The 24,445-nt window shown below is 39.8% G+C and overlaps 1 protein-coding gene across 1 annotated transcript in view; it reads left to right on the plus strand.

The window, feature by feature from the left end:
- The window catches only part of MAOB (monoamine oxidase B), a 208,085-nt gene that overhangs the window by 37,949 nt on the left and 145,691 nt on the right, over positions 1-24,445 (plus strand). The window lies entirely within an intron of this gene.

Below are 24,445 nucleotides of genomic sequence, written 5' to 3' on the forward strand. Positions count from 1 at the left end.
TGAAATAACCAAAAACCAGATTGGTTATTACAAAAGGGTAAAGGGCTTGATGTGGATAAAATGAGTAAAGGAATCTAAGGGTGTGGTGATGGATGAAAACTTTTGGTGTTGATCATAATGTTTACATGATGTTTACAGATGTAGATTTACAATACTTTACACCTGAAAGTTATATACTGTTACAAACCAGTGTTACTTCAATAAAATTATTTGTAAAGGTAATGATAATTTATCACATCAGTGATAAAACTTGAGTTCAAAAATTTTCTTAAGATTTTTCACAACAGCTGATTGAAATATAATTTTACCAGACATAGTATTAAAGTGGGCTGGAGCAATAGCACAGTGGGTAGGGCATTTGCCTTGCATGCAGCCGACCCTGCTGACTGGGGTTCGATTCCTCCACCCCTCTTGGAGAGTCTCGCAAGCTACCGAGAGTATCTTGCTCACACTGCAAAGCCTGGCAAGCTACCCTTGAGTATTCATTATGCCAAACACAGTAACAGCAAGTCTCACAATGTTACTGGGGCCGCTTGAGCAAATCAATGAACAACGGGAGGGCAGTGACAGTGACAGTGTTAAAGTATACGCTGCACTTTTTTCATTTTATTTATAAAGTTCACTACCCCAGTATAACTGTATCGCCGTCATCCAATTGTTCATCAATTTGTTTGAGCAGGTCCCAGTAATGTCTTCATCCATCCCTGTTGCATGCTAGTGTAGCCCGATGGTGTATTGGGGACTCTTTCAGGGTAGGAATGAGGACCGTCATTGTTACTGTTTTTGGCATATTGAGTAAGATATGGGTAGCTTGTCAGGCTCTGCCGTATGGGCGGGATACTCTTGGTAGCTTGCGGGGCTCTCTGAGAGGAAATTCTGCATCGTTCTCTTCAGGGAGCATTGTTTTATAGTCTCTGGATCTTGGCCATTGGTTAGATTAGATGAAGCCAGAGGCAGTTTGTGCGTGTAACTGCCATGCTACTGGAAAACTGGAGATCTGGGTGGAGGAGGCCCAGTCCCAATCCAAGCAGGCATGGAGATCTCAGCCACAGGTCCCACATACCTGAGTTCCTCCCCCAGTTTCCTTCATGCGTGAGGCTTGTCCGAGCATGTGGAGAGTGGCCTTGACCATGGCTGTGGCTGGGTTCTGGAGATTTTCAGCTGCCGGGGCTCTGCTTGGAGCAGGGAGCAAAACTCGACGCGCTCCCCACCCCAAGTGAAGACAGCCTGGCGTGGGGGCAGGAGATTCTGCCAACTACTCCAGTGTAATTTTAAAATATTTTTGCCTCCCCCATAGGAATCCCTGCACCCATTTGTAGTTATTCGCCATTATCCAATTACCCCTAACTCCTGGAAACCGCTAATATAGTTTATGTCTCTAGGTTTTTCTATTTTTGTCATTTCATACAAATTAAATGGTACTATACAGGACCTTTTGTGTCTGGGCTTCTTTCAATCAATATATTGTTTTCAGGTTTATCTAAGTTGTAAGGTGTTCTTCATTCCTTCATTCCTTCATTCCTTCAGTTCTTCATTCCTTTTTTATGGCTAAATAATATTCCATTGTATAGATATAACATATTTTGTCTATCTGCTCATTACTTAGTGGACATTGGATTGTTTCCACCTTTCAATTATTGTGAATAATGCAGCTATTAACATTAGTACACATATTTTGTGTGGATTTGTGTTTTTCTCTCTCTTTCCTTTCCTAAAAGTGGATCATATAATAAATATTTTTTTTTATTAGTGAAACACCATCAGGTACAGTTGTAGACTTACAGATTTTTGTGCTTGGGTTTCAGTTATACAATGATCGACTACCCATCCCTCCACCAGTGCCCATTCCCCACCTAAATGCTCCCGGAATCCTTCCCATCCCCCACTCGCCCATCCCACCCCACCCAACCCCTGTGGCAGGGCATTCCCTTTTGTTCTCTCTCTCCTTTTGGGTGCTGTGGTTTGCAAAAGAGGCATTGAGTGGCAATCATGTTTGGTAGATAGTCTACTTTCAGCATGCATCTCTCATCCTGGGAGGATCCTCCCAACACCCTTTATTTAGTGCTCCCTTCCTCCTTGAACTGCCTTCTCCCCCAGAATGTGCAGCTGGCCTCCAAGCCATGGAGTGAATCTCCTGGTACTTATCTTGGCTATTCTTGGGTGTTAGTCTCCCAATTTGTTACTTTATATTCCCCGGATGAATGCAATCTTTCTATGTTTGTCCCTCTATTTCTGACTCATTTCACTTAGCATGATACTTTCCCCGTAGTACCACTTGTATGCAAATTTCATGACTTCATCTTTTCTAACAGCTGCATAGTACTCCATTGTGTAGATGTACCAAAGTTTCTTTAACTAGTCATCTGTTCTTGGGCACTCAGGTTTTTTCCAGATTCTGGCTATTGTAAAGAGTGCTGCAATGAACATAGAAGTGCAGATGTCATTTCGACTCTACTCTTTTGCCTCTCTGGGATATATTCCCAGGAGTGGTATTGCTGGGTCAAATGGGAGCTCAATTTCTAATTTTTTGAGAATCATCCATACTGTTTTCCAAAAGGGCTGAACCTGTCGGCATTCCCCCCGGCAATGAAGGAGAGTCCCTTTCTCGCTGCATTCACTCCAACACCAGTTGCTTTTGTTCTTATGGATGTGGGCCAGTCTCTGTGGTGTGAGATGATATCTCATTGTTGTTTTGATCTCCATCTCCCTGAAGATTAGTGATGTAGAGCACTTTCTCATGTGCCTTTTAGCCATTCGGATTTCTTCTTTGGGAGTTTTTGTTCATTTCATCACCCCATTTTTGATGGGGTTAGATATTTTTTTCTTGTATAGTTCAACCAGTGCTTTGTATATCCTTGATGTCAACTCTTTATCAGATGGGTATTGGGTAAATATCCTTTCCCATTTTGTAGATTGTCTTTGTATTCTGGTTATTGTATCTTTTGAGGTGCAGAAGTTTCTTAATTTAACATAGTCCCATTTGTTTATCTCTGTTTCCACTTGATTGGTCAGTGGAGTGTCGTCTTTGAAGATACTGTTAGCCTCAATATCGTGGAGAGTTTTGCCGAACTTGTCTTCAGTGTATCTTATGGATTTTGGCCTGATGTTGAGATCTTTAATCCATTTTGTTCTGACTTTTGTGCATGTTGTGAGGTCGAGGTCTAAGCCCATTTTTTTTGCATGTGGTTGTCCAGTTATGCCATAACCATTTGTTGAAGAGGTTTTCCTTGTTCCAATTCACATTTCTTGCTCCCTTATCAAAGATTAGATGTTCATACTTTTGAGGTTGTGCATAGGGATATTCAACCCTGTTCCATTGGTCTGCAGCCCTGCCTTTGTTCCAGTACCATGCTGTTTTAATTATTACCGCTTTGTAGTAGAGTTTGAGGTTGGGGAGGGTTATGCCTCCACAGTCTTTTTCCCAAGGATTGTTTTAGCTATTTGTGGGCGTTTGTTGTTCCATATGAATTTCAGGAGTGCTTGCTCTATTTCTTTGAATAATTTCATGGGTATCCTTATAGGGATCTCATTGAATCTGTATGCTTTAGGGAGTATTGCCATTTTGACGATGTTGATTCTTCCTATCCATGAGCAGAGGATATGTTTCCATTTCCGTGTGTCCTCTTTTATTTCATGGACTAGCGTTTTATAGTTTTCATTGTAGAGATTCTTTACCTCTTTAGTTAGGTTGATTCCTAGGTATTTGATTTTCTGGGGCACAATTGTGAATGGGATTATTTTTTTCATGTCGCTTTCCTCTCTCTCATTATTTGCATATAGGAAGGCCGTAAATTTTGGGACGTTGGTTTTATAGCCTGAAACTTTACTGTACAAGACTATTGTTTCTAGGAGTTTCTTGGTCAGAGTTTAGGATTCTCGAGATATAGTATCATATCATCTGCGAATAGTAAGCGCTTGATTTCTTCCTTTCCTATCTGGATACCGTTAATGTCTTTTTCTTGCCTAATCGCTATTGCAAGTACTTCCAGTACTATGTTAAACAGAAGTGGTGATAGTGGACATGCTTGTCTTGTCCCTGATCTTAGAGGAAAGACCCTTAGTTTTTCCCCATTGAGGATAATGCTTGCCATGGGTTTGTTGTAGATGGCTTTGATCAACATGTTTTTATACTTATCTTTCGGCAATTGTTGTCTTATGATTTAAAAATAAGATCTTCAGTAATTTTTGTGGATACCACGTAGTGTGGATACACCCTAGAACAACATATTGTGTTGCTATCTGTAAAGAAGACAGATTGCATGCATCAAAGAGATTGGAATGGGACAGAGGGGCCTCTCGTGTAGCAAAATATGTCTGACTGCTTGAACTGCCTACTTCTTCAATGTATTTTCTTTAGCTGGTTTTGATTGGAAGAGATTCTTTGCACAAAGTATCCCCACATTGATAGGAAAACCACAGTCAAGGTCATGGTACTCCCGTTGTTCATCGATTTTGCTCGAGCGGGCCCAGTAACATTGTGAGACTTGTTACTGTGTTTGGCATATCGAATACGTCACAGTGAGCTTGCCAGGCTTTGCCGCATGGGCGAGATACTCTCGGTAGCTTGCAGGGCTCTCCGAGAGGGGCGGAGGAATTGAACTCGGGTCAGCCATGTTTGCTGCATGCAAGGCTAATGCCCTACCCGCTGTGCTATCGCTCCAGTGATATATTAGCTATATATTATTGTATATACAATTTGTCTATATAAAAGTAAAGTAAAGGCCCTCCCGTTGATCATCGATTTGCTCGAGCGGGCCCAGTAACGTCTCCATTGGAGACTTTTGTTGTTACTGTGTCTGGCATATCGAATATTGTCGGTAGCTTGCCGGGCTCTCCAAGAGGGGCGGAGGAATTGAACTCGGGTCGGCCATGTTGGCTGCGTGCAAGGCAAACGCCCTACCCGCTGTGCTATTGCTATAATTATTGTATATTTCACGTAATACTGTACATTGGGCTGGAGCAATAGCACAGCGGGAAGGGCGTTTGCCTTGCATGTGGCTGACCCGAGTTCGATTCCTCTGCCCCTCTCGGAGAGCCTGGCAAGCTACCAAGAGTATCTCGCCCACACGGCAGAGCCTGGCAAGCTACCTGTGATGTATTCGATATGCCAAACACAGTAACAACAAGTCTCACGATGGAGACGTTACTGGGCCCGCTTGAGCAAATCGATAGGAAAACCAACCTAGAGAAAATACTTACCTGTATTTGCCTATACATAAAATGTGCATAAAAGATGAAGTCATGAAAATGACATACAAGTGGTACTACATGGAAAGTATCATGCTAAGCGAAATGAGTCAGAAAGAGAGGGGTAGACACAGAAAGATTGCATTCATCTCCGGAAAATAAAGTAACAAAATAGGAGACTAACACCCAAGAATAGCCGAGATAAGTACCAGGAGGTTTACTCCCTGGCTTGGAGGCCAGCCACACATTTTAGAGGAAAAGGCAGCTCAGATAAAGAAGAGAACTCCAAAAAAAAGGGTGTTGGGAGGATCCTCCCAGGATGGGAGAAGCATGCTGAAAGTAGACTAGACTGAACATGATTGCCACTTAATGCCTCTTTTGCAAACCACAGCACCCAAAAGGAGAGAGAGAACAAAAGGGAATGCCCTGCCACAGAGGGATGGGGGGATGGGTTGTGGGAGGGATACTGGGATCAGTGGTGGTGGAAAATGGGCACTGGTGGTGGGATATGGGTACTTGATCATTGTATAATTCAAACGCAGGCACAAAAATTTGTAAGTTTACAACTGTATCTCATGATGTTTCACTAATAAAATTTTTTTTTAAAAATCATCTTTTCTTTAAACCTTTCTCAGATTGCAAGTTAAAATGGTATTTGTTTGCTTTCCATATCAAGCGAAAATGGTTGTTTTTAGTATGCAATAGGTAGCAAAGTTGAACATTTTTGTGTGTCTATTATTCAGGAGCCATAGCACAGTGGTAGGGCGTTCGCCTTACAAGCGGCCAACATGGCCGACCCGAGTTCGATTCCTCCGCCCCTCTCGGAGAGCCCGGCAAGCTACCGAGAGTATTCGATATGCCAAACACAGTAACAACAAAGTCTCCAATGGAGATGTTACTGGGCCCGCTCGAGCAAATCGACGATCAACGGGAGGGCCTTTACCTTACCTTATCATTCAGTTATATATTCTGAAACAGTTACCTTAATTTTATATTATATTCACTTGTAGTTAGAATATGGAATGGAATTTAACTTTTAATATGCCAGCATTCTGTTTATGTTTATGTTCTAAACTGGTAAGTAACTAACACTAGACACATTTTAGTAAAGGTGTTGAAATACTGTTTTTGAGAATCATGTGTTCTTCCAATACCAATAATCTTCCGGGAGCTTCTCACCCACTTTTAGTGTATACAGATTTCAAAACCAGGTGTATGGCCTATAGCCATGGATGATTTTGATACTGCAATTAGAACGATGTAATTCAATAAGTATACTTCCTTGATCATGTTTTTCCTGTGGTATTATTTTGTGTAAAATTTGTATCGTGATTTTACCACTTTTACAACCTTCTATGGAAACTCAGCAATTTTTTTGTTTTGTTTCTGGGCCACACTCAGAAATGATCAGGGGTTACTTCTGCCTTTGCACTAATGGATCACTCCTGGTTGGCTCAGAGGACAGTATGGGGATCCAGATATTCAACCTAGTCAGCCTCAGGCAAGGAAAATGCTCTACCCACTGTACTGTACTATCATTTGTCCTGGAAGTCAGTAATTTTAAAATTAGTCACATTAGTAATGTAATTTCAAAACTCCTGCATGCTTTTAGCCAAGTCAAACAAATGGGGAAATAGATATTTATTGTTTTTTAATGTAAGTAAAAAAGAGACTAAAAGAATTTGGAATGTGTAGGATACAGAGGGATATAGTGTGCTAAGAACATGCATGGAGAACCCACAAAATATAGAGCAAAAGTTCCCCAGAAATAAAACTCATAGAATGCAGCATAAGTTTTTGGATTTGCGCCTTTTCCTAACAGGTACTTTAAAATATGTATTTTCAACGATAATGTAAGTCGTGAAATTGCCATTTTGAGTTCCATTGCCCCCAAGTCTAGGAGAAATTCGTGAAGGAACACAGACTCTTAGCACTGGACTACAGTTCTATTCAATAAGATGAAGTTAACCGCTCACATTAAAAGTGATTTTAGCACCAAAGCAGATACAGTAGATAGGACATTTGCCTTGCTAATCTACCCCCACTCTTCTAGCACCAACAGAAGTGATTTCTGAGTGCAGAGCCAGAAGTAAAACCAGCTTTGGGCAACACATTTTTTTAAATAAATGAAGGTGATTTTACCCATTTCACCCTTAAGAGTGTTGGGGTTATTTCCAAAGTTTGTGAACAGCAAGTATTTAAAGTGATAAAACACACAATGATGCTTTAGATAGATAAAAGCATTAAACCACATTTAACACAGGAAATTTCTGTTAATAGCTGCTACTATATAGACAAGATGCCCTTCTGTTCTACAATCTAATGATGCAGGCATGACATTTAAATGCCTCAGAGAAATGAATAATAAAATTCTCAAAACGCCTTCCAATAATATGTTGGGTGATATTCAGCAGGGGAAGCAGTTTAATTTTATGATCAGTGCCCAGTTTAAAGAAAACTCTGTAGACATTATATGTGAATCAAACTAGTTGTGGAGCTGTTATTGAACTGTAAAAATTTGAGGACCCATTTAAATCCTTTTCCAGATAAGATTCCACTTCTATGTTGGTACTTTTAATTTTATGTGGCAATTTACCATAATACTGCCAATCAGGTTTGCATCTTCAGTCTCCCATCCATCAGGGCTTTGTTGCAGAGACTGAGACAGACACACAAGGAGATAGATACACAAGGGCTATCTAAGCTTTAGGTTCAACTGGGAAAACATTGGTGAATTCAAAGGCTGGCCATTTATTCAACACAGTATTACTGCACTGCCCTGGTTTCCAACATGTGAGTCATTGTTTAAGTTGACAGAGACATTAAGGACATCAACATTCAATAGGTACCAACAGAGCTGAGGTGGAGGTATTTCACAAAATAAATCAGCTTGCACCCTTAAGCTATAAAGTTGTGACAGTTTTCTCTTTTATTTTTTGCCTATATTGCTCTCTTCTTCTAAAAAACCCTAAACTAAAGCTGAAAAGCCTCTTTAACAAATTGTGCTGGAAAAACTAGACAGCTACATGCAAAAAATATGGGCTCATATCTATACCTAATATCATGTATAAAAGTAAGATAAAAATGGAATAAAGACCTCAGCATCAGAACGGAATCCATAAGGTACATTGAAGACAAGCATGGCAAAATCCTCCATGACATTGAAGCTATAAAAAATGAATTAAGTTTTTTAAAAAGAAGCCTTAAGCTGTCAACAATCACTTGGAAGGAGTGGAAATGAAAAAGTAAATGCATGATGAATTCCAAAGTCCAGCCTGCTTATCAATAGAGAGTAACACCAGACCCAATATTTGCAAGCTATTGTGCATATGTAGTTTTTTCACCAACTCTGCCTACAAGGCATCGTATTTTTTTCACAACTAGTCACACTAAGCAGAGTTAATAATTTTGAATCGTTTTCATGTATTAAATTTTTAAAAAGGGAACAAATGGCATAACCAATGGCAGACCCAGCACAAAAGATTACAGAGGCCCACCACTTTGAATGGCATTTAAATATTCTGCCTAAAAGTATATGGATTTGTTTTGATTTAGAATGACTGAGCAAATGTCCTAAGTGAATGGTTAAATTTATCCCAGCTATAGGCACCCAGGAAACAATTATCCCACACGGAAATAGATGGTTATGTTTTTCTCTGATCACTAGTGTTAATTTTATATGGCAAGTACTCATCTGATATGATACTGACAGATATATGTCTTCTTACTAAAATTTGAAGTTTCTCTGTTTTTGAGAACACAAGTTCTTTCTGAAAACAATAAAAACTAGTAAAAATATAAGTAACTTAATCTGAGATATATTTGAGGCTTTATCTTTGCAAACATAGCCAGCTTGCTTTGACTTTTTGTTAAGTCGTTTATCAAACTACAAGCTGGGTTTTGGCCAGAAATGGAGTTTTCAACATATTTCTGATCTAAATAAAAAAGCAGGAAAATCATTTCAAAAACAATTTGAGTAAAAGGTTTAAAATTGTGGTGATTCCAAGAGCTTCTTGTGAATGTATTTATTTATTTATTAAAATTTTATTAGTGAAACACCATGAGGTACAGTTGTCGACTTACAAGTTTTTGTGCTTGGGTTTCAGTTATACAATAATCAAGTACCCATCCCTCCACCAGTGCCCGTTCTCCACCACCACTAATCCCAGTATCCCTCCCACCCCCCATCAGCCCATCCCACCCTGCCGCCCTTTTGTTCTCTCTCTCCTTTTGGGTGCTGTGGTTTGCAAAAGAGGCATTGAGTGGCAATCATGTTTGGTCTATAGTCTACTTTCAGCTTGCTTCTCCCATTCTGGGAGGATCCTCCAAACACCCTTTATTTGGTGCTCCCTTCTCTATCTGAGCTGCCTTTTCCCCTAGCATGTGAATTTGGCCTACAAGCCATGTAGTAAACCTCCTGGTACTTAGCTATTCTTGGGTGTTAGTCTCCTATTTTGTTACAGTATGTTCATCAGATGAATGCAATCTTTCTATGTCTGTCCCTCTCTTTCTGACTCATTTCGCTTAGCATACTTTCCATGTAGTACCACTTGTATGTCAATTTCATGACTTTATCTTCTCTAATAGCTGCATAGTACTCCATTGTGTAGATGTACCAAAGTTTATTTAACCAGTCATCTGTTCTCGGGCACTCGGGTTTTTTCCAGATTCCGGCTATTGTAAACAGTGCTGCAATGAACAAACAAGTGCAGATGTCACTTTAACTATACTTTTTTGCCTCTCTGGGATATATTCCCAGAAGTGGTATTGCTGGATCAAATGGGAACTCAATTTCTAATTTTTTGAGAATAGTCCTTTCAGCATTCCCACTAGTAGTGAGGAAGGGTCACTTTCTCACCACATCCACGCCAACACCAGTTGCTTTTGTTCTTTTTGATGTGGGCCAGTCTCTGTGGTGTGAGATGATATCTTTGTTGTTTTGATCTGCATCTCCCTCATGATTAATGAAGTAGAGCATTTTCTTATGTGCCTTTTTGCCATTCAGATTTATTCTCTGAGAAAGTTTCTGTTCATTACTTCGCCCCAATTTTTGATGGCGTTGGATGTTTTCTTCTTGTGGAGTTCAACAGTGCTTTGTATATCCTTGATATCAACCCCTTGCCGGATGGGTATTTGGTGAATATACTTTACCATTTTGTAGACTGTCTTTGTATTTTGGTCACTGTTTCTTTTGAGATGCAGAACCTTCTTAGTTTAAGATAGTCTCATTTTTCTATCTCTGTTTTCAATTGCTTGTCCAGTGGCGTGTCATCTTTGAAGATACTGTACGCTTCTATGTTATAGAGGGTTTTTTCCAACCTTGTCTTCAATGTACCCTATGGATTCCGGTCTGATATTGAGGTCTTTAATCCATTTTGATCTTACTTTTGTACATGGTGTTAAGCAGAAATCTGAGCCCATTTATTTTGCATGTAGCTGTCCAGTTTTTCCAGCACTATTTGTTAAAGAGGCTTTCCTTGCTCCACTTCACATTTCTTGCTCCCTTATCAAAGATTAGATGAACATGTTTGGGGGGAAATGTCAGTATATTCAACCCTGTTCCATTGGTCTGCAGCTCTGCCTTTTTGCAGTACCATGCTGTATTAATTATTACTGCTTTGTAGTAGAATTTGAAATTAGGGAAGTTGATTCTTCCCATTTTCTTTTTCCCAAGATTTTCTTTAGCTATTCGTGGGGGTTTATTGTTCCATATAAATTTCAGGAGTGTTTGCTCCATTTCTTTGAAAAATGTCATAGGTATCCTTATAGGGATCACATTGAATTTGTACAATGCTTTGGGAAGTATTGCCATTTTGACAATTATATTTCTCTGATCCATGAACAGGGTATATCTTTCCATTTTCTTGTGTCCTCTTTTATTTCCTGAAGTAGGGTTTTGTAGTTTTCTTTGTACAGCACAGTGGTAAGGCATTTGCCGTACAAGTGGCCAACATGGCTGACCCGAGTTCGATTCCTCCACCCCTCTCGGAGAGCCCGGCAAGCTACCAAGAGTATCTCGCCCACACGGCAGAGCCTGGCAAGCTACCCGTGATGTATTCGATATGCCAAACACAGTAACAACAAGTCTCATGATGGAGACGTTACTGGGCCCGCTTGAGCAAATCGATGAACAATGGGAGGACCGTGACCATGATTTACTTCCTTAGTTAAGCTGATTCCTAGGTACTTGATTTTCTGGGGCACAATTTTGAATGGGATTGTATTTTTCATGTCACTTTCTTCTCTCTCACTATTTGCATATAGGAAAGCCATGGACTTTTGGATATTGATTTTATACCCTGAAACTTTACTATACAAGTTTATTGTTTTTAGGAGTTTTTTGGTAGAGTTTTTAGGGTTCTCTAAGTATAGTATCATATCATCTGCAAATAATGAGAGCTTGATTTCTTCCTTTCCTACCTGAATTCCCTTAATATCTTTTATTTGACTAACTGCTATTGCAAGTTCTTCCAGTACTCTATTGAACACCAGTGGAGAAAGTGGGCATCCTTGTCTCATCCCTGATCTTAGAGAGAAGGCTTGTAGCTTTTCACGTTGAGGAGGACGATGCTTGCTGTAGGCTTGTGGTAGATGGCTTTAACTGTACATAGGAAAGTCCCCTCTATAACCTTTTTGGAGAGGGTTTTCATCAAAAACTGGTGCTGGATCTTGTCAAATGCTTTCTCTGCATCTACTGATATGATCATATGGTTTTTACCTTTTCTTTTGTTGATATGATGGAGGATGTTGATTGATTTACGAATGTTAAACCATCCTTGCATTCCCGGAATGAATCCCACTTGGTCATGGTGTAGGATCTTTTTGATGAGTTGTTGAATTCTATTTGCTAGTATTTTGTTGAGAATCCTCGCATCCGTTTTCATCAGGTATATCGGCCTGTAGTTTTCTTTTCTTGTGGTGTCTTTGTTTCCTTTTGGCATTAGATAGATACGGGCTTCATAGAAACTGTTTCGGAGAATTTCTGTTTCTTCAATGTCCTGGAAAAGCTTAAGAAAGACTGGCAATAGTTTCTCTTTAAATGTTTGGAAAAAATTCACGAGTGTATCCATCTGGACCTGGACTTTTGTTTTTTGGAAGACTTTTGATTACAGTTTCAATTTCCGTGATATTAATAGGTCTATTTAGGCACTCTAGATCTTCTTGATTCAGCCTTGGGAGAGTATAAGAATCCAGGAATTTATCCATTTCTTCTAGGTTCTCTTGTTTTGTTGCATACAGTCTTTCATAGTACTCTCTGATGATCTTTTGAATTTCTTTGGTTTCTGTTGTGATATCCTCCTTCTCATTTCTGATTCGGTTTATTAGGGTTCTCTCTCTCTTTGTTTGTGAGTCTTGCTAGTGGTTTTTCTATCTTGTTTATTTTCTCTAAGAACCAGCCCTTGGTTTTATTGATCTTTTGGATATGTTTTTTTTTTTTTGCTTTCCATGTTGTTGATTTCTGCTCTAAGTTTTATGATATCTTGATCTCTTTCCTTCTGGCTCATTTGGGCTCTTTTTGTTGATCCTTTTCTAAGATCTTGGGCTGTTGAGTCAAATTTTTTTTATGTGAGCCCTTTCTTTCTTCCTGAGAAATGCTTGCAGAGCATTTTCCCCTTAACATGGCTTTAGCTGCATCCCATAGATTCTGGTAGCTCGAGTCTTCATTCTCAATTGTTTCCAGGTATCTTTTGATTTCATCCATTGACTTCCTTCCTGACCCACTCGTTGTTCAGCATTGAGTTGTTTACTTTCCAGGTGTTTGAATTGGTTCTCCGTGTCTGTGTGTGATTCATTTCTATTCTCAGTGCATTGTGATCTGAAAAGATTGTTGATACTATTACTATATTTCTATTTCTATTGAGATTTGTTTTGTGTCCTATCACATGGTCTGTTTTGGAAATTGTTCCCTGTGCACTGGAGAAGTATGTGTATTCTTTCTTTTTGGGGTGTAAAGCCCTGTGTAGGAATATAAGCCCTCTCTGTTCTATTTTTTACTTCAAAGCCAATATTTCCTTGCTAAGTTTTGTTCTTGCTGATCTATCCAGAGGTGATAAGGTGATGTTGAAGTCTCTGGATACTCTTGTGTTGCTAGCAATGTCCTCCTTAAAATCTTTTAGCAGTTGTTTTTAAATATTTAGCTGTCTCCTCATTAGGTGTGTATACATTCAAGAGTGTGATTTCTTCCTGTCGTACGTATCCCTTGATGAATAGAAAATGGCTTTCGCTTTAACTTCTAATCTTTTCCAACCTGAAATTTATGTTGTCAGATATTAGTATGGCCACCCCAGCTTTTTTGAGGGAGCTGTTTGCTTGCACGATTGGTTTTCATCCTTTAACTTTGAGTTTGTGTTTGCTCTGACTGTTGAGATGAGTTTCTTATAGGCAGCAGAAAGTTGGGTTCTGTGTCTAAATCCATTTTGCCAGTCTGTTTCTCTTAGTTGGTGAATTTAGACCAATGACATTCAGAGAGATTATTGTTATGGGGTTTTGTGTCATTTTTCTATAAGGGTCTGTTGTGATTTAGGGTTTATCTTGTCTTATAGTAGCCCCTTTAGCCCTTTTTTATATATAGTTTTGAGTCTATGAAGTTCCTGAGCTGCTGTTTATCCAAAAAATAGTGTACCCTGCCTTCGAGTTTGAGTGAGAGTTTGTCAGCTAGGTGAAACTTTCATTTCAGTGAGTTTTTTCACTATATCCCACCATTGCCTTCAGGCTTGGAGGGTTTCCTTTGATAGGTCTGCTGTGAATTGAAGGGGTGCTCCTTTGTATGTGATTTCCTTCTTTGACCTTGCTGCTTGCAGTATTGTATCTCTATCGGCAGCATAGATCATTCTAACTATGATATGTCTTGGAATGTTTTTGTTAGGGTCTCTTTTAGCTGGCACCCTTCGGGCTCCTTGAATCTGAACGACTGCATTGTGGAGCTCTGGGAATTTTTCAGCAATGATTGGTTTAACTGTGGCTTTTTTATTGAGATTGTTTCCCTGAGCTTCTGGTACTCCAATGATCCTAATGTTGTCCCTCTTGGAATAATCTCCTAGGACTATGATTCGCTCTAGAGCTATTTTGAGGTCTCTGCCTTTGTTTATTGTTGCCTGTTGGCTTCGTTCAGCTGATCTTCCAGCTCACTGATTCTGTCTTCAGCTGTGTTCATTCTACTCTTGAGTTCACAGACTGAGTTTATTTTTATTTCATCTACAGAATCCTTTATTCATGACATTTCTGTGCGTAGCTTTCCAATTTCTCCTCTCATTTCTTCCTGTAATTTCTCGATTGTTTCTGTCATGTTACTGGATATCTGTCTGACTGTTTCATTGAGTTCACTGAACATCTTCATTACTTCACATCTGAACTCTTTCTCAGAGAGGTTCTTTAGGTGAGTAGCACCTACTGAGGCTTCTGGACTCTTTTCATTGTCCTCCCCAGGTGGTAGGGATTTGCGTTGTTTCTTCATGTTGGTGTGGAGGTATGGGGACTGAGATGTTACACAAGATTTCTTTCTTTTTTAAATTTTTATTAGTGAAACACCATGAGGTACAGTTGTAGACTTACAAGGTTTTGTGCTTGGGTTTCAGTTATACAATGATCAAGTACCCATCCCTCCACCAGTGCCCATTTTCCACTACCACGGGTCCCAGTACCCCTCCCACCCCCCTACCTCTCCATTCCACCCTGTCTCTGTGGGAGGGCATTCCATTTTGTTCTCTTTCTCCTTTTGGGTGTTGTGGTTTGCAAAAGAGGCATTGAGTGTCAATCATGTTTGGTCTATAGTCTACTTTCAGCATGCTCCTCCCATCTTGGGAGGATCCTCCCAACGCCCTTTATTTGGTGCTCCCTTCTCTATCTGAGCTCCCTTTTCCCCTAGCATGTGTGGCTGGCCTCCAAGCCATGGAGCAAAATTCCTGGTACTAATCTCGGCCAATCTTGGTACACTGGATTTCTTAGTGTGATTAAACTACCTAAGGCCTCATGAGCATTGGCTGGCCCAAAATAAGGCCACGCCTAATTACAATTAAGCCACACCCACTTCTGAAGAGGTCACGCCCCCATGGGTTCCTGGTGGGGGGGGTACCAGCTGGGAGGGGAAGAAGCCTGGCACAGTATTGGGGACAAACAGGAAGGGGCCCAGTGATGCTGGGACATCCCAGGGACTTAGAGGACGCCTGGGGCATGTGCGCGGAGTAAGCCAAGTCCCTGGTTTGAATACTTTCGCATTCACTGACCTGAGTGGAGTAGAAGGCCAGCATAGCGTTGGAGATGAACAGGAAGAGGCTCAGAGTTGCTGGGGCGTCCCAGCGTCTTAGAGGACGCCTAGGGCGTGTGCGTGGAGAAATCCAAGTCCCCGCTTCTTGTGGCTTTAGATTTAAATTTTGCTTCAATCCATATGGTCTCCTTAGTCTTATTGTAGGGGATCTAAAAGGGTTGTAATGTATTCATTACTACAGAAACCCCATCTTGGAGCTCCTAACATACCTGAGGGTTTATACAGGCAAACTGTTTGTTAAAGCAAGTTGTCTAGAGCCTAAGAAATTTTTTGTCAGGAAACTTGTTAAAGCCTAGGTTATATTTGACAGGAGAAATTGGATTTGGGTGAAAACTTCACAATAGGACCAAGGCATGGGAACTTTTATAGTGTGAGCATATGGAAATACCCATGAACATAGAGGTTTTAATATTGCTCAAGGATGGGTTGGGAGCAGAAGCAAAATTCCACACTGGATCCTGTAGGACATTAAACATTCGGGTAAGATGAGAAGTGAGACTAGAAAAACTAAAGGATATAGACTTTAGACTTTATCCCTTAGGTAAATGACTAGGTCCAAGATAAATTGTGAGAAATAGATAGTATTTACTTAATTGTTTCAGGTTTTCCAATCATCTTTGCATTGGTAAATATGCTAAAAAGTAGCTTATTTCCTTGGTGGTTTGATGAAGTAAGAGTCCTGCTTTGGGACAGAAAGAGTCACAATCTTTGAAGCACACAGGGAACTGAGGAATTAGTGAAGACCCATGACAATGCTGCTCTATCCTCCCAAAGTAACTACTCTGACTTAGTTCCCAGTGTTATTTTTAATTGAATCACCGTGAGATACATAGTTACAAAGTTTATCATGGTTGGGTTTCAGTCATACAATGCTCCAACACCTGTCCTTTCACCAGTGAACATCCCCACAACCAATGTCCCCAGTTTCCCTCCTTCCCATCCTCCACCACTAGTCTGCCTCTATGGCAGGCACTTTTCCTCTCTCTCTCTCTCTCTCTCTCTCTCTCTCTCTCTCTCTCTCTCTCTCTTCTCTCTCTCTCTCCCCTTTTGGGCATTATGGTTTTCAATACAGGTACTGAAAGATAATCATGTATATCTGTTTACCTACTTTCAGCACTCAATTCTTGTTCAGAATTATCATTTCCAACTATTATTGTCAGGGTGGTCCCTTCTCTATCCTAACTTCCCTCTCCCCCCTGCCCCACGCCCACTATGCCAAGCTTCCAACTAACATCCAAGGACAGTAGAGACAAGGGCCAGAAAGGTGCCTTAATGGTTGGAAGCCTGCCTTATGAGCTGGGGGAGAGATCACTAAGGCACTGTTCACTAAGTCACTAAGTCAATGACAGTTGGAGTTATCTCTCAGGATGGGAGATGTGTTTGTAATATAGTATTGTTTCCTCAGATATTGGTTGCTTCCAGAGAAACTGAGCTTAAGAATGAATGTGGTAATTAAGTAAAGCAATGTGAGACTCTAAAGACAAGTGTATCAGTGATTGTATTTAATTTTTGAAATTTTTATTTATTGTCTTTTAGGTGACTACAATAGTTAAAGCTTATGGTATCTGTATACAAAATTACTACCAAAGTGCCATGACCCACAGTGTAGTCCCTATGTTTATTCTTCTTGATCTTTTTTTCTCTCCTATCCCAGTGTTTGGTAATTGGTTTTGTAGTACAAGTCCAAGAATTTGTCATTTTTCAATATTATCTATATTCTTGTTTGACTCTCTTCATTCTGTGTAATATAGAGTTAATGATTTTATAAATGTCATTGATAACCATTGCATTTTTAGTAGAGTTTAATAAAAAAATTCACAGCAGGCATTCTTTAAATACTGTGAAAATTATAGAAGCAATTTACTCTATAGACTATGTTATACTGGCTATAACTAATTTCCTAGTGCACATAACAGAAGATTTGAAATCATTCATGTACCATTATTATAATTATTACCTGCTCTACCTGCTCTGTGTTAAATGATAAAAGGCCCCCTATTTATTATACTGCTCACTGAAAACTAAAATTCAGACCCTTAATCTCTTTCACCATGAAACTCACTCAAATAACACTTATTTAAACTAATGTACAATTGGGTATTGAAAAATACTGCCAATAAGCCTCTTTCATTCTCTGCCCTGACACTATACCTCATTCCCTACCTAATACCATAATACTCATAATACTCATAATAACTTAAAAACGTGTAGTTTTTTCTGAGCATCTAGCATTCTCATCTCCATGTTATCCCAAATAAAGTTCAAGGAACAGTAAAATGACTTCATGATAAGAACTATTATAGAGGTTGGATGCTTTTTTTATTGTAAAGTGCCTTATACACCTTGGATATTAACCAGTGCCTTATATGTTTTGGATATTAACACCTTATCTAATGTGTATTGATAATTAATTTTTCCCATTCAGTTGACTGTATCTGCCTCCTGGTCACTATTTCTTTTTGAGGTCCAGAAGCTTCTTAGTTTAATGTAGTTCCTTAGTTTATTGTAGTCAAAAAATGGGGAAAACAAATGAGCAGAAAATTCCTCAAAAAAGAAATAGAAATGGCCAAAAGTCACATGAAAAAATGCTCTACAGGACTAATCATCAGGGAGATGCAAATTAAAGCAATAATGAGATATCACCTTACACCTCAGAAACTGGCACACATCAAAAAGAACAAGAACAACCAGTGTTGGATGCAGGGAGAAAGGGAAATTCCTTGTAGGTGGGAATGCCAAAAAGGGAGAGAGAGATGTCCAAAAGGGGAGAAAGAGTGGGAGTGGAGTGAGAAAGGGAGGGAGGGAGGGAGAGAGAGAGAGAGAGAGAGAGAGAGAGAGAGAGAGAGAGAGAGAGAGAGAGAGAAGAAAAGTGCCTGCCATAGAGACAGGTTGGGGGGCGTGTGGTGGCGGGAGGGATACTGGGGACATTGGTGGTATGCAATGTGCACTGGTGGAGGGATGGATGTTGGAATATTGTATTACTGAAACCCGATCATGAACTGCTTTGTAACTATATCTCACAGTGAATCAATTAAAAAATTAATTTAAAATAATATTATAGGATTAAAAATTATAGTAACATTTCCTGCGTTTATAAGTTTGCTGTGGCTGCTATACCACAATTATAACTCACTTAAAATGGCTGACATGGACCAGAGCGATAGTAAAGTGAATAGTGTACTTACCTTGTATGCAGCTAACGCAGGTTTTATTTCTGTCATCCCAAAGGGTCCCTCAAGAACCTCCATAAATAATTCCTGCATACAAAGCCAGATGTAACCCCTGAGCATCACCAAGTGTGGCCCCCACACCAAACAAATAAAATGGAGGACATAACTCACTATAAAATTCATGCCTTAAAATAACAAATACGGAGGCCAGCACACCAAGATCAAAGTTTTAACAATATTGGTGCTTTCTGAAGGAAGAATGTGTTTTGTATCTCCCTTACTCCCTTAGCTCTCATGGTTTGTTGCGATCTTTGTATTGAAGATACATGAATCTGCTATCTTCATCTTCACATAGTGTTCTCTGTGAGTGCAAATCTGTCCCTGGATTTTCTCTTATGAGGATGTAAGTGATACTGGATTATAGTTTACCTAATCATTTTAAGAGGCTTTTTAAAAACTATCTTCACATAAAGCCACATTTTGAAGTACTGGGAAATAGGGCTTCAACATAAGAATTTGAGGAGGGAATGGTTCAGTTCCTAATGTTGTGATACCTCAGTTTACTTATCCACCTTTCTTTGGCCTAATTTATGGCACCTCAGAAGGTCCATTTCCCTTCCCTGGTGTTCCTGCTGAGACATATCCCCTAGGCCTTAAAGATCCCTACCAACCAAATTCTGCTGTTAACATTTTTGCTAGATTTGCTTATTCCACTTATCTATGCTTCTCTGCATCTATTTGTTCCTCTTGTTTTGTTTTGTTTTCAGTTCACACCGGTGGTGTTCAATGCTTACTCTAGGCTTTGCAGTCAGGGATCACTCCTGGTGGGCTTGGAAGACCATATGGGGTGCCGGAGATCAAACCCAGGTTGGCCCTGTGCAAGGCAAACATCCTAAGCATAGTACTCTGGCACAGTCCCTCTTGTTTTTCATAAGACACAGACATCAGAACCTTTAATACTCCTGATTACTTTATACACCTGTCCTTAGGTGTCATTTCTTGAATCAGGATTTTCTTCTCCTATATGGGCACAAAGTTTCATTAATTATTAGCAGTTAGCGATGGCAGTCAAATTTCATGCTCCACAGGGAAAATTCAGAGCTTTTGGGATTGATGAAGGCAGCAGCTATATAGTTAAGTTTCAGCTTATTATTATAAAATCATCGTTCTGTTCTATTTCACAAAATATAAAAGGTATAATTTAATCACCTCATTTTACAGCTAAGAAAAGTGAGACCCATAGAAATAAGGACACTTGTCTGAGGTCATATAGCCAGCCACTAGCCTATTCAGCAAAGAGTATTTTGTATAGAATGAGAATGGCAAAGTTCTATTTTGTCCTTGAGTCAGATGAGATTTTCTTTCCACTATGCTCCTTATACCCTGCTGACTGACTTGATCTTTGGCTCATGGGTGTTTTCCAGGGGCAGAAAATGTATAGCTCCTGTACCAGGATCCTATGGAGAGCAAGACAGGCTGGCTATTACTTGTGACTACTTTGTGACTTTTGAGGGTTTCTGTTTTATATTTGGGGGCCACACACTCCTAGCTCTGCACTCAGGGATCACTCCTAGTTTTGTTCAGGAGATCCTATAGGATGCCGCAGATCCAACCTAGCTCAGCTGCATGCAAGGCAAACATCATACCTACTGTACTATTGCTCTGACCTCTACTTTGTGACATCTTTTTTTCTAATTTATTTTTACAACTTACCCAGGAATCTTTTCCTTGAGAATGCCCATATTTTATCTTATCTTCTAAAATTCCCAATCTACCATTCCATTTTTAATGAAAGATGCTTAAATGGAAAACTATTTGAGACATTCTACATCAGACTATCTTCTGTTAGCCATTCGTAACACCTAGCTCTTTCAAAGGTTAGGTAACAGTTAACTAAAGTGAACTAAGGGAGTGTGGTATCTCTGTAATTGTACATATACCTTAAATTTGTTTGTGATTCTAAAAGTCAAATTGGAGGCACACCCAGAAAACATGATATAATAAACCACACTTTGGCAGGAGGAATCTTAAATTACAACCAGTAATAATCTAAATGAGTCACAGGGGGCTGGAGCGATAGCAGAGCGGGTAGCGCATTTGCCTTGCACGCGGCCAACCTGGGTTCGATTTCAGCATTCCATATGGTCCCCTGAGCACCGCCAGGAGTAATTCCTGAGTGCAGAGCCAGGAGTAACCCCTGTGCAATGCCGGGTGTGACCGCCCCCCCCCCCCAAAAAAAGGCTAAATGTGTCACAAATACCCCATCAACCTATTCCTGGAGGATTCCTGATCACTTCTTGCACGCTCATGTACAAAGAAAGTGAACTTTGGTACTGGTGTAGTTGGGAGAAGGAGTTTAGGCACCTATAGACACAGAAAAGTAGAGAGCCATGGTGTCATGGATTGTGTGCTGACTGAAGAGAAGTCAGGTTATCGGTACACAAAAGTCTCTAGAAATTCCTGTGAGTTCATTAACAGAGGAGAATACAATCTCCATAGTCTTCCAAAAGCTGTGTACTGTGGTCAAACACTAAAGCTTCAACAGGAGTTTTAACTGTTCTAGTGTGTCAATATGAATACCTCTGCTCTTGAAAATCTAGGGAACTATATTTTCAGAGCAAATTCTGCTGGTTGCAGAAATCTGAAACTGGGCTTGAGGAAAAAAATAAGACTATGGATTTTGTGCTCAGATTGCGGAATTGCTGTTATATCAGGGGAAGTGGGGAATAATGAGATATTTAATTTCCTTGCTGGTCCTCCTCCTCCCTTAGGGCAGTGACTAAAAGAGAACCTCAGAAACTTTGAACTCTCACTGCCCACACACCCGATGCCATGAAAAATAGAAAGACCATAACTCCAAAACTTGAGCCATGGAACGGAAAAACAAAACAAATGTCAAAAAGTTTGATCATTATGACATATTGTATAAGAAATACAAATACTCAGAATCATAGTGACACATAAATGGGGAGTCTAATCGTCTATTTAAAATAACTATTATATGATTCCAAGAGGAACAACATTAGAATTATTGAAGTACCAGAAGCTCAGGGAAACAATCTCAATGAAAAAGCCACGGTAAACAAATCATTGCTGAAAAATTCCCAGAGCTCCACAATGCAGCCATTCAGATTCAAGGAGCCCTAAGGGTGCCAGCTAAAAGAGACCCTAACAAAAACACTCCAAGTCGCATCTTAGTTAGAAAGATCTATGCTGCTGATAGAGATACAATACTGCAAGCAGCAAGGTCAAAGAAGGCAGTCACATACAAAGGAGCACCCCTTCAATTCACAGCAGACCTATCAGAGGAAACTCTTCAAGCCTGAAGGCAATGGTGGATATAGTGAAAAAACTCACTACTAAACGCTTCACCAGAATACTCTAGCTGGCTAAACTCTCACTCAAACTTGAAGGAAGGGTACACTATTTTTTGGATAAACAGCAGCTCGGGAACTTCATAGACTCAAAACCAAACCTAAAACAAGGACTAAAGGGGCTACTATAAGACAAGACAAACCCTACAAGCACTACAGACCCCTACAAAAAGATGACACAAAACCCCATAACAATAATCTTTCTCAATGTCATTGGTCTAAATTCACCAACTAAGAGACACAGAGTTGCAAAATGGATTCAGAGACAGGACCCAACATTATGCTGCCTACAAGAAACTCATCTCAACAGCCAGAGCAAACACAGACTCAAAGTCAAAGGATGGAAAACAATCCTGCAAGCACACAGCTCCTGTAAAAAAGCTGGGATGGCCATACTAGTATCCGACAACATTAATTTCACCTTGAAAAAGACTAGAAGGGACAGTGAAGGCCATTTTCTATTCATCAAGGGATACGTACAACAGGAAGAAATCACACTCTTAAATGTATACGCACCTAATGAGGGAACAGCTAAATATTTAAAACAACTGCTAACAGATGTTAAGGAGGACATTGCAAGCAACACAATAGTACTTGGAGACTTCAACATTGCCCTATCACCTCTGGACAGATCAACAAGAACAAAACTCAGCAAGGAAACATTGCCTTTGAAACAAGAAATAGAAGAGAAAGGGCTTATAGACCTACACAGGGCTTTACACCCCCAAAAGAAAGAATACACATTGTTCTCCAGTGCGCAAGAAACATTTTCCAAAATAGACTATGTGCTAGGAGACAAACATACCTCAATAGCATCAGGAAGATATAAATAGTATCAACAATCTTTTCAGCCCACGACCCAGCAATACCAGTCCTGGGAATAAATCCTAGAGAGGCAAAAAAGTATAGTTAAAATGACATGTGCACTTGTTTTTTCATTGCAGTACTCTTTACAATAGCCAGTATCTGGTAAAAACCTGAGTGCCCAAGAACAGATGACTGGTTAAAGAAACTTTGGCACATTTACACAATGGAGTACTATGTAGCTGTTAGAAAAGATGAAGTCATGAAATTTACATACAAGTGGTACTACATGGAAAGTATCATGTTAAGTGAAATGAGTCAGAAAGAGAGGGATAGACCTAGAAAGATTGCATTCATCTGAGGAACGCAAAGTAATAAAACAGGAGACTGACACCCAATGGTGGCCGCGATTAGTACCAGGAATTTTGCCCCATGACTTGGAAGCCAGTCACACATGCTAGGGGAAAAGGGAGCTCAAATAGAGAAGGGAGCACCAAATAAATGGTGTTGGGAGGATCCTCCCAAGATGGGATAAGCATGCTGAAAGTAGACTATAGACCAAACATGATTTCCACTCAATGCCTTCTTTGCAAACTACAGCACCTAAAAGGAGAGAGAAAACAAAAGGGAATGCCCTGCCACAGAGGCAGGGTGGGTTGGGGGGATGGAGGGTGGGAGGGATACTGGGACCCGTGGTGGTGGAAAATGGGCACTGGTGGTGGGATGGGTACTTGATCATTGTATAACTTAAACCCAAGCACAAAATTTTGTAAGTCTACAACTGTACCTCATGGTGTTTCACTAATGAAAGTTTAAAAATAAAAAATAAATAAATAAATAAATAAATTGGATGTGTGTGAATATTAGAACTCATAGTACTGTAAAGTATTTATTAATATTAGTTTGTCCTTTCTCCCAGCTCTTTGTCTTTGAAAAATATAAGGGAATCATTATTATTTCTGGTGTGCTCATAGAAAATTTATTTTCAGTGTGTTCAAATACTGTCTTTCTATGCTATATTAAAAAATATTGTATTAGATGCTGGAGAAATAGTACGGAGGTTAAAGTACTTGTCTTTCATGCATCTGACTCCAGCCTGACTACTGGCACCACATATGGTGACCCCAAGCACCATCAGGACTGACCCCTGAGCACAGAGCCAGGTATAAGCCCTGAGTACAGCTAGGTGTGGCCCCAAAATAAAATCAATAAATCAATACAAAAATAGATAAATTGTGTTTAGTCTTCATTGTAGAATTGTATTCATTAAACAGTTAAATAGTATCTTTGTTGAAGAGTGTTAAACGAATTCATTCAACAAAGCACTGACTATGTCCTGGCATAGAGAAGACAGAGAATAAATAATGAAACTCTTACCACTCAGTAATTTAGTTTTCTGAATATCAAGACCGCAGCACCAAACCGTTTGCCTGACTGAGGAGCTGCTCTGCCACGAAAGCAGTTTGCAGTTTGGGTTGAAGGATGTGTTTTGAAATCTGCATAGCAGGCTGGTGTGATTTCTTGTAATTTAAACAAAGATGTGTAATGTTTTAGCAGTGACCCTGATGTGTGTCTGGTCTGTAATGTTCAATAAAACAGCTTCTATGTTTTACCATTTAGTATGAAGAATGTATAGCCATATTAAT

The sequence above is a fragment of the Sorex fumeus genome, unplaced genomic scaffold (genome assembly GCF_029834395.1).
Source record: "Sorex fumeus unplaced genomic scaffold, SorFum_2.1 ptg000086l, whole genome shotgun sequence".
NCBI classification, from domain to species: Eukaryota; Metazoa; Chordata; class Mammalia; order Eulipotyphla; family Soricidae; genus Sorex; species Sorex fumeus.